Source organism: Trichomycterus rosablanca, chromosome 3 (assembly GCF_030014385.1).
Source record: "Trichomycterus rosablanca isolate fTriRos1 chromosome 3, fTriRos1.hap1, whole genome shotgun sequence".
NCBI lineage: Eukaryota > Metazoa > Chordata > Actinopteri > Siluriformes > Trichomycteridae > Trichomycterus > Trichomycterus rosablanca.
In genome coordinates this window covers 15,921,447-15,934,260 of record NC_085990.1, presented here as the reverse complement: position 1 = coordinate 15,934,260, position 12,814 = coordinate 15,921,447, and the positions used below count along the sequence as shown (strand labels likewise).

General features: G+C 39.4%; 1 protein-coding gene across 1 annotated transcript in view; it reads left to right on the top strand.

Annotated features, from left to right (window-relative positions):
* Positions 1-7,777: 7,777 nt before the first annotated feature.
* Positions 7,778-12,814, top strand: part of LOC134310981 (cingulin) — a 63,696-nt gene continuing 58,659 nt past the window's right edge. Inside the window, exon 1 of the mRNA XM_062992781.1 lies at positions 7,778-7,846. The gene's annotated coding sequence lies outside the window, so the exon portion shown is untranslated. The remainder of the gene's footprint in view (positions 7,847-12,814) is intronic.

Below are 12,814 nucleotides of genomic sequence, written 5' to 3'. Positions count from 1 at the left end.
TAATGAGGTAGTAATAAACATTTGTGTGTGTATGAGACATGGTCACCCACTGTCCCTCACCTGGTGGCAGGTGTGTGTACAGAGTGCTGCTAGTGTGCATGCAGCTCTCTCTGTGCTCCCCCAGTAGGTGGGGCAGTTTTTCGGAAGTTTTGGATGATTGTGTTAAATTTGGGGAAGAATTGGGCCCGGATGTGGTGGTACTTGGTACACTGGGTGAGGAAGTGCAGCTCCGTCTCTACTGTACTGAGAGTGCAGCGCTGGCACAGCCTCTCCTCCCGGGGCAGCCAGGACCGGGTGTGTCGCCCCGTCTCCACGGCCAGGTCGTGTGCGCTCAGTCTGTACCTCGTCAAGGTGTTTCTTAATTTAAGGTCGGATACTGTGTTCAGATAATCTGCTGTACTGTAGTGTCTGTTTAGGGCCAAATAACACTGCATTTTACTCTGGACTTTAGTTTCAAAAACAATATTTTAGTATTAAAAACAAAGTATACACCAACCGGGCATAACATCATGACCACTGACAGGTGAAGTGAATAACACTGATTATCTCTTCATCACGGCACCTGTTAGTAGGTGGGATATATTAGGCAGCAAGTGAACATTTTATCCTCAAAGTTGATGTGTTAGAAGCAGGAAAAATGGGCAAGTGTAAGGATTTGAGCCAGTGCGTCGCTTACCTAGGGAACATATGGCACAAGGATGCACTATGGGAAGAAGGAGCCGGAGGACGCAGTGTGATTCTTTGGGCAATGTTCTGCTGGGAAACCTTGGGTCCTGCCATCCATGTGGATGTTACTTTGACACATACCACCTAAATTGTTGCAGACCATGTACACCTTTCATGGAAACAGTTTTCCCTGATGGCTGTGGCCTTTTTCAGCAGGATAATGCACCCTGCCACAAAGCATAAATGGTTCAGGAATGGTTTGAGGAGCACAACCACGAGTTTGAAGTGTTGACTTGGCCTCCAAAATCTTCAGATCTCAATCCAGTCGAGCATCTGTGGGATGTGCTGGACAAACAAGTCCAATACATGAAGGCCCCACCTCACAACTTACAGGAGTTAAAGGATCTGCTGATAACATTTTGGTGCCAGATACCACAGCACACCTTCAGGGATCTAGTGGAGTCCATGCCTCAATGGGTCAGCGCTATTTTAACAGCTCTGACTTACTTGGACTCCTCAAAACTAAATACGTCCTGCCAGGACATTACAAGCAGCTCCTTTAACTTGCATTCTGGTGCCTTCTTTTCCACAAGGTAAGTAATGCACAAGGGCATCTGCATGACCTCAAAGTAATCAGGGTTTGTAATCAGTAAAAACAAGTAATTGTGGGCACTTCGACTGGACTACACAACCCTATATACAGCAAGGTTTGATGTACTGTGTGTTGTGACACATTCACTGCATCGCCAGCATTACAATGACATGCCAGTCGAGCCATATTAGCCCTTATGTTGGTTCGTGTCAGACACCGTAGCCTTATGTCCTCTGGCATCAGTGGGTCTTGGCCACCCAACAACCTGTCAGAGGTTTGTAGCATGTCCTTCTTCAGACCACAGTTGGTTAGAGTACTCAATTGTTGCCGTAAGCCACTATTGGTGTTTCACAAATAGTTCAACCCTGTTATCTGGCCATAACAATTTGGCCCCTATCAAAGTCACTCAGGTCCTTATGTTGATCATATTTGCTGCATTTAACACATGTTCTATGATTAACCACCATCAACCCAAGGTTTAATATATCCCTGTTGTTCACATGCCCAAGTAGAATAGATATACAGTAGATGCATTTGAAAAACTGTATATCTGTAAAATTTACATTAAAATAAAATGTAAAAATAGTGAATTGCACCTTGTTTTAATATAAAAAATTTTACTGGTTGAAAGATTTCAGGCAATGAGTAGCAATCATTGTAAAGGTGAAAGAACTTTAAAGTTCTCTTAAAACAAAATCAAATTAACACTTGTTTCAAAAAGGCTACAAGCACATACCTGTCAGTTCAGTTGCTTTGATGATCCGCCAATGGAAAATTCATTGAGCTAAAAATTAGACAGGTTTGACATACAGGATTTCACAACATACTCTCAGATAAACAAGGTAAGACAGAGAAGCCAACAGTTACTTAGAAAAAAATATTGCAGAATGACCAAAAACTGCAGGAACATCTGTTACAAAGTAAATTATATACCGACTAGGCATAACATTATGACCACTGAGAGGTGAAGTGAATAACACTGATTATCTCTTCATCACGGGACCTTTTAGTAGGTGGGATATATTAGGCAGCAAGTGAACATTTTATCCTCAAAGTTAATGTGTTAGAAGCAGGAAAATTGTGATGGCTAGATGACTGGGTCAGAGCATCTCCAAAACTGCAGCTCTTGTGGGATGTTCCTGGTCTGCACTGGTCAGTATCTATCAAAAGTGCTCCAAGGAAGGAACATGCGTGGTAAACCTGCGACAGGGTCATGGGCGGCCAAGGCTCATTAATGCACGTGGGGAACGAAGGCTGGCCCGTGTGGTCCGATCCAACAGACGAGCTACTGTAGCTCAAATTGCTGAAGAAGTTAATGCTGGTTCTAAAAGAAAGGTGTCAGAATGCACAGTGCATCACAGTTGCAGGGCTGTTTTGGCAGCAAAAGGGGGACCAACACAATATGTTATGCCTGATTGGTGTAAGTGATAAACTGTACTGCAATTATCTTAGTTCCTTTGTGTAAAGCGCTGCTATAATATATGCCTAACATCAAAAGTATCACACATCAGAACTATGTTAAATAGAGTTAATCATGCTTGAAGAAAAAAAAAAAAAAGTGGAAGCAGTTAAGCAAAACTCAAGCCTAGTTTCCCCCCCAAAAAGAAGCTTGCATGACTCTTGTAACCTTAAAACAATAAAGATGGTTTGCCATGAGGAATAATCCAAAAATTAAACCCCAATGCTGCACTAAAATGAATGCTTTTGCAACAATGTATTTCTACTGTCAATTTTATAAATGTAAACTAAAGTGCAAATTTGAAGTGAATACTATACTGCAATGTACTAGAACTATATTAAATACCAAAAACAAAAGCGTTTGAATACTTATTTCCCAGCCACTTTACTGTAGATTTGATCACTCGCCTTGATACTACACCTTATGCCTAGTTCACACTACACGATTTTTGCCCTGATTTTCGTCGTTGCTAGATTTGCCGGCTCTGGAGCAACTCGGCGTTTGCCCGGCTCGGTCACTCGGCTCTCAATCGCTATGTGTGAACTACTCAACAACTCGTTCCGAGCGGCTCGCCGAGCACTTGGCAACCAAAGCGAGTTTTTTAGCTTGTCAAATATCTGAATCTGAGTTGCCCGACTGGCAGTGAGTGCTATGTCGAACAGCCAATGAGAACGTGAGATATGGTGTGAGGGGAAACGCAGAGGAGAAGTTACACGCACAAGTTTTACAGTATTTCTGACCTTATCGTTCTCTACAAAACATAACGCCAACGTTGCATTGCAAAAAATATTTATTAACCTCCAACTCACTATACTGTAGAACAATCCATGCTGTTCGCGTAGCCAAATCCACTCGGATTCATTTACTTTTTCTCTTTGATTTTACGCTGCACATCAGCGCACAAACTTTCGTTACACAGTCGTGTAGTGTGAACTGTACAGCGATCTGACGACTTGGAAAGTCGTGTAGTGTGAACTTGGCATTACCTAGCATGTTTTATAAAAGGCTGGATAATTTCTGCATGTAAAATAATCCATTCTATTAGAAAGCTAAATTATTATTGGTTTTTTTTTTTTTTGCCAAAAAGCAGGAGCTGACATCATTACTACATTGCTATTTGTTTTGTTTTCATCCCCAATTCATTTATCATTTCCTCCACCACTTACCACTTTCCTGTTTTCCTCGTCTTCTTGTTTCCTTCTTTTATTCTGACCCCCCGATGAACACACATTTATTTTAACAGTAACACAATGAGATAGTGCCCCTTTGGTCGATTTCCTGAGATGTCACTAAACAGTTCACTAATCAGAGGTTTTAGGGGGATTTTCTAATTTGACATTTGGCATTTTTAAAAAGTAAAGTGATCTGGCTTTAACCCAACCCACCCCTCCCCAAATGGGGTAGAATTTTGGCTCTAACAGTTTACTGCAGAGGTGGATTGTTTTCTTTGCAGCTAATGTATAATAGGCTGTTAGCTCTTTAGCAAGGAAGTCCTGCCAGGAATTAATTTGTGAACTGTAAAGATGAGGTGAAGTGAAGGCTTCCTGGAGACATGTCTAACACAAATGCTTTTAAAAGCTGCATTGTGTTCTTCAAATATTTTCACATTATTTACAGTATAATAAGAACGATTAAATATTGACTAATGCACGCTGATATTCTTGTGCATAATGCATCAGCAAACATATACTGTAAGTTTGTTTAGGTTGTGAATACATTGTTTTCTTTTCATTATAACTATTACACACACATACACACACAATATATATACACTGATCAGCCATAACATTAAAACCACCTCCTTGTTTCTACACTCACTATCCATTTTATCAGCTCCACTTACCATATAGAAGAACTTTGTAGTTCTACAATTACTGACTGTAGTCCATCTGTTTCTCTGCATGCTTTGTTAGCCTCCTTTCATGCTTTCATGGTCAGGACTCTCCAAGGACCACTACAGAGCAGGTATTTTTGGGTGGTGGATCATTCTCAGCACTGCAGTGACACTGACATGGTGGTGGTGTGTTAGTATGTGTTGTGCTGGTATGAGTGGAACAGACACAGCAGCGCTGCTGGAGTTTTTAAACACCATGTCCACTCACTGTCCGCTCTATTAGACACTCCTACCTAGTTGGTCCAGCTTGTAGATGTAAAGTCAGAGACGATCGCTCATCTATTGCTGCTGTTTGAGTTGGTCATCTTCTAGACCTTCATCAGTGGTCACAGGACGCTGCCCACGAGGCGCGGTTGGCTGGATATTTTTGGTTGGTGGACTATTCTCAGTCCAGTAGTTACAGTGAGGTGTTTAAAAACTCCATCAGCATTGCTGTGTCTTATCCACTCATACCAGCACAACACACACTAACACACCACCACCATGTCAGTGTCACTGCAGTGCTGAGAATGATCCACCACCTAAATAATACCTCCTCTGTAGTGGTCCTGTGGGGGTCCTGACCATTAAAGAACAGCATGAAAGCAGACTAAAAAAGCATGCAGAGAAACAGATGGACTACAGTCAGTAATTGTAGAACTACAAGGTGCTTTTTGGGAAGTGGAGCTGATGAAATGGACAGTATGTGTAGAAACAAGTAGGTGGTTTTAATGTTATGGCTGATCAGTGTATATACTTAATGTTGCAGTAGTGTGTTACCTACATTGGTAAGACAGTTGAAACATGTTCTGTGGTCATGATCAAAAATTCTTTTTGCAAAACTGCAACAATTAGTATCTTCAATTCCCAAACAATTAAAAAGTATAATAAAAAGTTAAGGGGATGTGACCCAGTGGTAAACATGCATCTGCCACAGCTTTCTTAAGTATGTTTCAGGCATCAATTTCTAAATTTGTTTATATTTAACAAATAGAATCAAGTTCAAAATTGAAAACACTCTTTTCTTTGTCCTTTTGTCTGTTCAATCAAGGTTCCAGTCAAATGTGTGTTGAGTGCATGCTAAACTTTGAACCACAACATGGCTTAACCTGTTGAGCGTTAGATGTTACTTATTGACAGACATTGCTTCCCTCTAGTGGTTGATAACTGTAAAACATAAACAAATAGAATTGCCCACAGTGTACATGGAGGCATTTTGCCATGCTGATTAACTCATTGAGCACTTTATTAATATAGTGAGCTGTAGACAGTTACTTGTATACTTACTAACCACTAGGAATGGTATCTATGTTTTAGAACAGCCTCAATGTTTGTGGCGTGCATTTTACAAAGTGTTTGAATTATTCCATTGAGATATGAGTATATGCATATTATTCATTGCTCTTTTTCAATTCTGTTCTTTACTTGTAGCCTTTTTATCACTCACACAAGTGGAACTATCTTATAAAATCTTATAAAATAATAACATTATAAAAAATATAGTTCAATTATTTAATGTTTTAAAAACCACATTATCTTTATAAAAGCCATTTAATTGACACATCTTAAGACATGACGTCACACCATTTTCATTACAACAATTAATTTACTATAACTATTATTGTATTGTGAATCTTGTGCATTTTAAAACCTGATGTGGTAAAGTAAATATGTATATAAAAAAAAGAACAAATGCAGTTCCAGGTGTTACTGATTTATTTGTAAAAAGTTTTATTTTTTATTACTGTCACACCACAGGAGATTTTGTATGTTTAAATGACCAAAATGGGCGACTAGACCTATTTGCATGGGCACAAAGCACATAAGACAGTGGTCTTTTGGCAGTGTCAGAAAGAAACCCCAAATTGTCACATTAGTCTATGTTTTTTAGTCTAAGAATTTTGTCAAAGGTGTTTAAATGTAGTCAGTTTCAACGATTTCTGCAACTGACAACTGCTGGGTTTGATTTATACCCATAGCATCTTAGGTTTCCCCTTAAAATAGGGCTAGTTTGACTGCATAAACTGTATTTTAAAAGTACATTGAACAGAACATTTTTTTAAATGTTATTTTTTTTATTAGTCACACCACAGGGGATTTTGCATGTTTACCTTACACTTAAAAATAAATAAAACACACCTTCTATCTAAAAGTAAAACCACTAAATAGACATTCAATTTTGCATTACTGACGTTTATGGGGAAAAAACACATCTTAATACATATTTTTATTGATTACTGTACACATGATTAGCAAAAATGCTCAAAAAGTCATTTTAATAGGACAAGATGTGTATTACACAATAGTTTGGCACGTTTCCCCGTTACTGTGGGGTCTTCAAACGCTGTGTAAGGACCCTGATTGGCAGATAGAGAGGCGCCTGTGAAGTGTGCATAGGTGAAAAAGGGTTCCGTAAAGGGCTGCATGCGGGTCAGAGGAGGCGTGAGCAGCAATATACCCACCTCGACTGCAATCAGGGATCCCCCAGCAGTGGAGGACAAATTGACTACGCTAATTGGGAGAAAATGCATAAATAAATAAAAAGAAGTTTTGGCATATTCTCCCCTTGATGGTGTTGCTTTTCTTGGGGTATTGCCGCTTTCCTCCAGCTCCCTAATACATGGTTATGGAATAGATACTGTAAATTTCCCCTATTTATAAGTAAGTGGCTGGGTAGGTGTGTTTATTGCTTATTATTTTTCTTCTTGCATAGAGTGTATTTTGCATAGAGTGTTTATAGCACCAAACCCTGAGGCAATTATTAAAGGTCAAATAATACATGAATAAATAATAAATCTTCGTTTAAATATTCAAAAATGCCGCTCCAGTTTCCAACAAGCCATAATGCAGCTGTATCCCAATTTAGCTCTTACTTTTTTACATGTGCCCTAGATGTGTTATAATGTGATCGCTATTACTTGTGACAAAGCGCACTAAAGAGCCAATATGGAGCTATTTGGGATTGCGCCTGAACTTTCTAATACATTGAAAAGAACAGAGCGCACTTTGTGAGGCACCACCCTGTACTGTCCTCTTAACCAATCATGATGCTGCTTTTGGCGGCGATGGGCGGGGCATAGAGCATCGGTTGGTAGAAGGTAACAGGTTGTAGTTTGAGAGGAGTTCTTGTTCAGTCAGGTTCTTCTGGTTTATCATGGACGTTCTGTTTCTGTCACCAACTTCATGAGGGAGAAAAGTGGAAGGAAAAGGAGTGGAACAACTGTCAGCTTGTGAAGTTTTAAACGACTATTAAAGAGTAAGTAACGCGTTTGTTGGGTTGTGCTTTATGTGTTAGTTTTAACAGTTAGCTGTGTGGCTACTGTAGCAGAAATAGCTGCCAAGTTTATAGCTCAAACGACGCCTAACTTTAGTTAAAGTTAAAAGTTTTAATACACCTGCCAGTAACATGTATGTATGTCTAAATTATTTTTACTTCTGTTGTTTTACTTTGGTTAAGTGGTTGGAACACATATCTTTGTCAGAAAAGTACAAATTTGAGGTAATTTCTAGGTTTACTGTGGGTGTTCAAAAATGGGGGAGTCATAAAAGTTTGCCATTTACCATTGTGACCTTTGTATAGTTTTTAACTAAAGTTGACTGCATCATTAAAATATATGATAAATATGAGAAAATCTGCTGGCAAAAAATGGCAAAAAAAAACAGGCAACAACAAATAATAATATTGCTTTTCATTGTGACATGTATTTGTGTGAATTATAGTTGACCAGACTGACTGACCAATGAGTGACTTCTTTGTGCTCATGTAAATAGGGCTGGTTAGACTGCACCCTTTAGAGAGTCTAGTAATCACTGGTCTCTTGCCAGAGTTAAGAAACTCCAGACTGTCTCCTTACACTTACAGGAACTTTTCTATGATTTCCACAACTATTTTTATGCTTTAAATGAATGATTGGAACACATTATTCTTGATCTAAAAGTAGTTTTGTAAGAACAGGAGGGCGGCACGGTGGCTAAGTGGGTAGCACTGTCGCCTCACAGCAAGAAGGTCCTGGGTTCGATCCCCAGGTGGGGCGGTCCGGGTCCTTTCTGTGCGGAGTTTGCATGTTCTCCCCGTGTCCGCGTGGGTTTCCTCCGGGTGCTCCGGTTTCCTCCCACAGTCCAAAAACATGCCAACAGGCTAATTGGAAACACTGAATTGTCCTATAGATACCTAGCCGCTAGATGCACAAACCAGTGCATTGTAGTGCCGGTCCCAAGCCCGGATAAAATAGGGAGGGTTGTGTCAGGAAGGGCATCTGGTGTAAAAAAATGATCCGCCGAGAGCCGACCCAGTGACCGAACGGGACAAAGGCCGAGGAAGAAGAAGCGCTTTCTAAGAACAGGACAAAATCTGAGGGGTCAAAAAAAGAAATAAACAGCAACAAAGATTAATGTCATTGCCCTTCGTGGCATGGCCGTGCTAAGAATTATACAAGGGGTCTTCCAAAAGTTTCCACACTTTTATATTTTTGTTGGAAACAGTAAGGCTGGGAGGAGTAGTAATTAGTCATGTCTAAGAGAGCTTATAGTCCGGATTTAGTAGCATCTGATTTCCACCTCTTTGAACGCTCAAAGAAGCTTTAAGGGGAAGAATATTTTCATGTGATGATGATGTGAAAGCAACGGTGCATCAGTGGCTACGCACCAGAGATTTTCATAAGTCACAAAATACAAGTCCGAGTCAAGTCACGAGTCTTTAGGCTAGAGTCCGAGTCCAGTCACGAGTCTTTAGGCTAGAGTGCGAGTCAGGTCGCGAGTCTTTAGGCTAGAGTCCGAGTCAAGTCACGAGTCTTTAGGCTAGAATCCGAGTCAAGTCACGAGTCTTTAGGCTAGAGTCCGAGTCAAGTCACGAGTCTTTAGGCTAGAGTCCGTGTCAAGTCACGAGTCTTTAGGCTAGAGTCCGAGTCAAGTCACGAGTCTTTAGGCTAGAGTCCGAGTCAAGTCACGAGTCTTTAGGCTAGAGTCCGAGTCAAGTCACGAGTCAATATAATATACACAAAACATATATTGGAAATGTAGCGTAGAAATAAACAAATAATATGTAAGTTCAGATAAACAACAACAGATTAACAACTGTATTTACAAGCGTGTGTCCCATTAGAAATATACTCCGTTATTTTGTAAATGTGCTTATAATTAAAAACCTCCAAACTTTTCCCGGTTGTGAAGTAAAACACGAACTCGTTAGAAAGTCAATCAAGCGTTTCATTGACGCATCATCTGTGTGACGCTGCAAACTAAATACATGCAAATAACAGCAGTTCTTACTAAAAATTAAAATCAGACGGTCTGATTGGTTCAGAAAGCGTTTCTTACAATCATTAGCGCCAATTCTGTAGGAGCGTTTCATTCACATTAGCTGTTACTGTGCAGTGCACTACGTATTCCATCATTTTAAGTGATATTTATATCCAAAGGTAGTAGGGAGCGACGCTTCATCACTACGCCGGAAGCTGGCTGGAACATTTACCCATTGCGTGCGTTGCAGGTTAAGACGGCTGGAGCGTTATTAGAGAGCAGAAAATGACACGATCAGAATGATGTCAGATCATTATACTGTATATATGATCCGACAGTGGTCACTTGCCAGTGTCAGAGAGAAACTCCAAACTATCACCTTACACTAAGAGGAATTTTGTAAAGGATGGTGAATTTCAATGATTTTCGCTACTGACAACTGCTGGGTTTGATTTATACCCACATCATCTTAAAAAAAAAGACTAGTTTTACTGTATAAACTGTATTTTAAAAGTACATAGAACAGAGGTCTCTTCACCAGGTTCATGAAAACACAATCTGCTACCTTTACCTGGGAGGAAATGTGTCCAGATGTTCAGATGTAATTCACCAAAAGGGAGGTGTGTCATGAATTAGAAGCTGGTGAAAGATAACTTGCACTACTAGCTGTCAGGCTGAGAGGCTGCTGTGTAAGAAGCTTAGTTGAGCTTTAAGGTCTGAATCAAGCAGGTTCTTCTTTCTTGTATGTGGCAACCCTTAAGCACATGAAGGTAAAGCTTGCTTGACTGTAGCCTGTCACTGTGGTTCCACATTAATAATTCTAACAACTACCTTACCTTTAGTGTTTTTATTGAAAATACAAACATATGCCTGCAGCCTTTAAGCATTCTGGAGTTAAGTAAACATACTTTAAATGAACTGAAGAATTTGAAAGTATTTCCAGACATGGTTTGTGACATTGTGTACATTAGGTTAATCTTTATCGACACAGACAGAATGCACATGCACAGAGACTTAAAAATAAGGAAATTGCAAACTTAAACATAATTGCCGGCATTCTGAGGTAGTTTAATTGCTGTCACAGAGCAGATTGTACAGAACAGTATTTGTGCCACAGTGAAAAGTAATTAGAAAAGTCTAATTTGCTATCCTTTACCGAATTTGGGGCATGGTTAATGGGGCTGTATTGTAACAAGCAATCCTAATTGATTACAGATAACTAAAACACACAATAAAAGCAAAATTCAACTGCATTTACGGCCCCATTCTTTAGCCATTGTTTCAAGCAGAATAGCTAGAAAAATTAAAAAAAAAAAAAAAAAAAAAAAGCTGGCCGGCATATTTCTTGTGAGAGGCTTTTAATAGCCTTGAAAAAACTGAAGGCACATCATCTAATGTCACTAACACCTGCAGCAATGTTAGAGCTACAAGTGATTACTTCTGTATGGTTTCTCAGCCACGTCCCAAATTCGGTAAAGGATTGTGTTTGGACAGTGATCACTTTTCAATGGGGCACAAATACAGCACTGCTTGGACTGAAACAATGAATGTACTGTGTTTTGTTTTGGCACATTTAAAGCACCACACATTAAAATGTGGATCAGCTGCAAGTTAAATGCATTGCAAGTTGTTTTGTATTCACCTATGACCCATTCAGCATTTTATTATCTTAAATCCAAACCTACATGTAATGTTTTTCTGTTAAGAAGTTAAACAATGTTAAGTAAATGTAATGGATATTTTACTTTTTTATTTTGGCATGGTTTAACACTGCACAGTGTGAAGCAATAAAGCTGGGCCTCGACATAATTTCACAGTCAGTTGTATACAATTTTGACACACATTTAGCATTGTGTTTTTTAAATGCAAATCCTCCTATATTGTTTTTCAGTGAAGAGGTTGACCGACATAAAAAACTATTTAATAGAGGTTTTGCTTTTTGTTTTGGCATGTTACTGTGATAAAGCAATAACAGTATTAATAGTATTGCAATTCACATTTTTCCACTGTAGTGATTGCATTTCATTTTAGCACTTATTTCTCCCCATACTGTATATATAAACAAGTCACATGGACTGGTAGCTTGTTTGTTTACATGTAGTATTTCTAAGCTTCTGAGCGGTGTAAAGACTTGGTTGACATTGTTGGAAAGCTTGCACCCTCAGCTCTTGGTGATATCATTGAACATGGTTGGTTGTGTTTGTGACACATTCATATAAATATATGAGTGTACTAATCTCTGGAGCTTTGCCTATAGCCTGATTACCTGACTGCCACTAAACACAACAGCCAACACGTTTTCAAACAGCATAACATCTGACTGGTTCCCAGCTTCCTTAATTATGGTGCATGTCAGAGGTTGGGATTAACGTCTGCTGAAAGGATTAATGCCTACCCAGTTTAGTGTTTACAACTTTCCAGTGTTTTTCTCTCCAGCGAGTCATTGTCTGGAGAATTGCTGCAGTTAGCTGGTCACAGGTGCACAGATCATTCCCAGGTATACTTCTACACCTGTGATTTATTCATGCTGTATATATACTGTACTCATGGGAGAAAATTAGTGCTTTATAGAACATGTAGTGCACTGTGTAGGGGTTAAAGTCCTTTATTTAATATTGAACGTAGTACGCCTACATGCAGAGCACAAAGCTATTTAGAATATGTTCCACCTTTGACACACCTTTGACTGGATGGTCACAAATTCTTAAAGACACACTCTTAAATTTTATGGAAAACCTTCCTGATATAATGGAGGCTGTTTTTGCTCCAAGGGAGGGCCAACTCCATATTATGCTTCATTCATGCTTATGGTTTAGAGCAGGTGTGTCAAACTCATTTTCACAGAGGGCCAGATCTGCATTATGGTGGCCCTCAAAGGACTGATTGTAATGTATCCTGCTGTGATTGCAGTCTGCCTTTTAAGTCTTGGACAATTTGTTGTTTTTCTTGAAGGCTAAATTCTGTGTTTGGTGTCAAAATGGCAAAT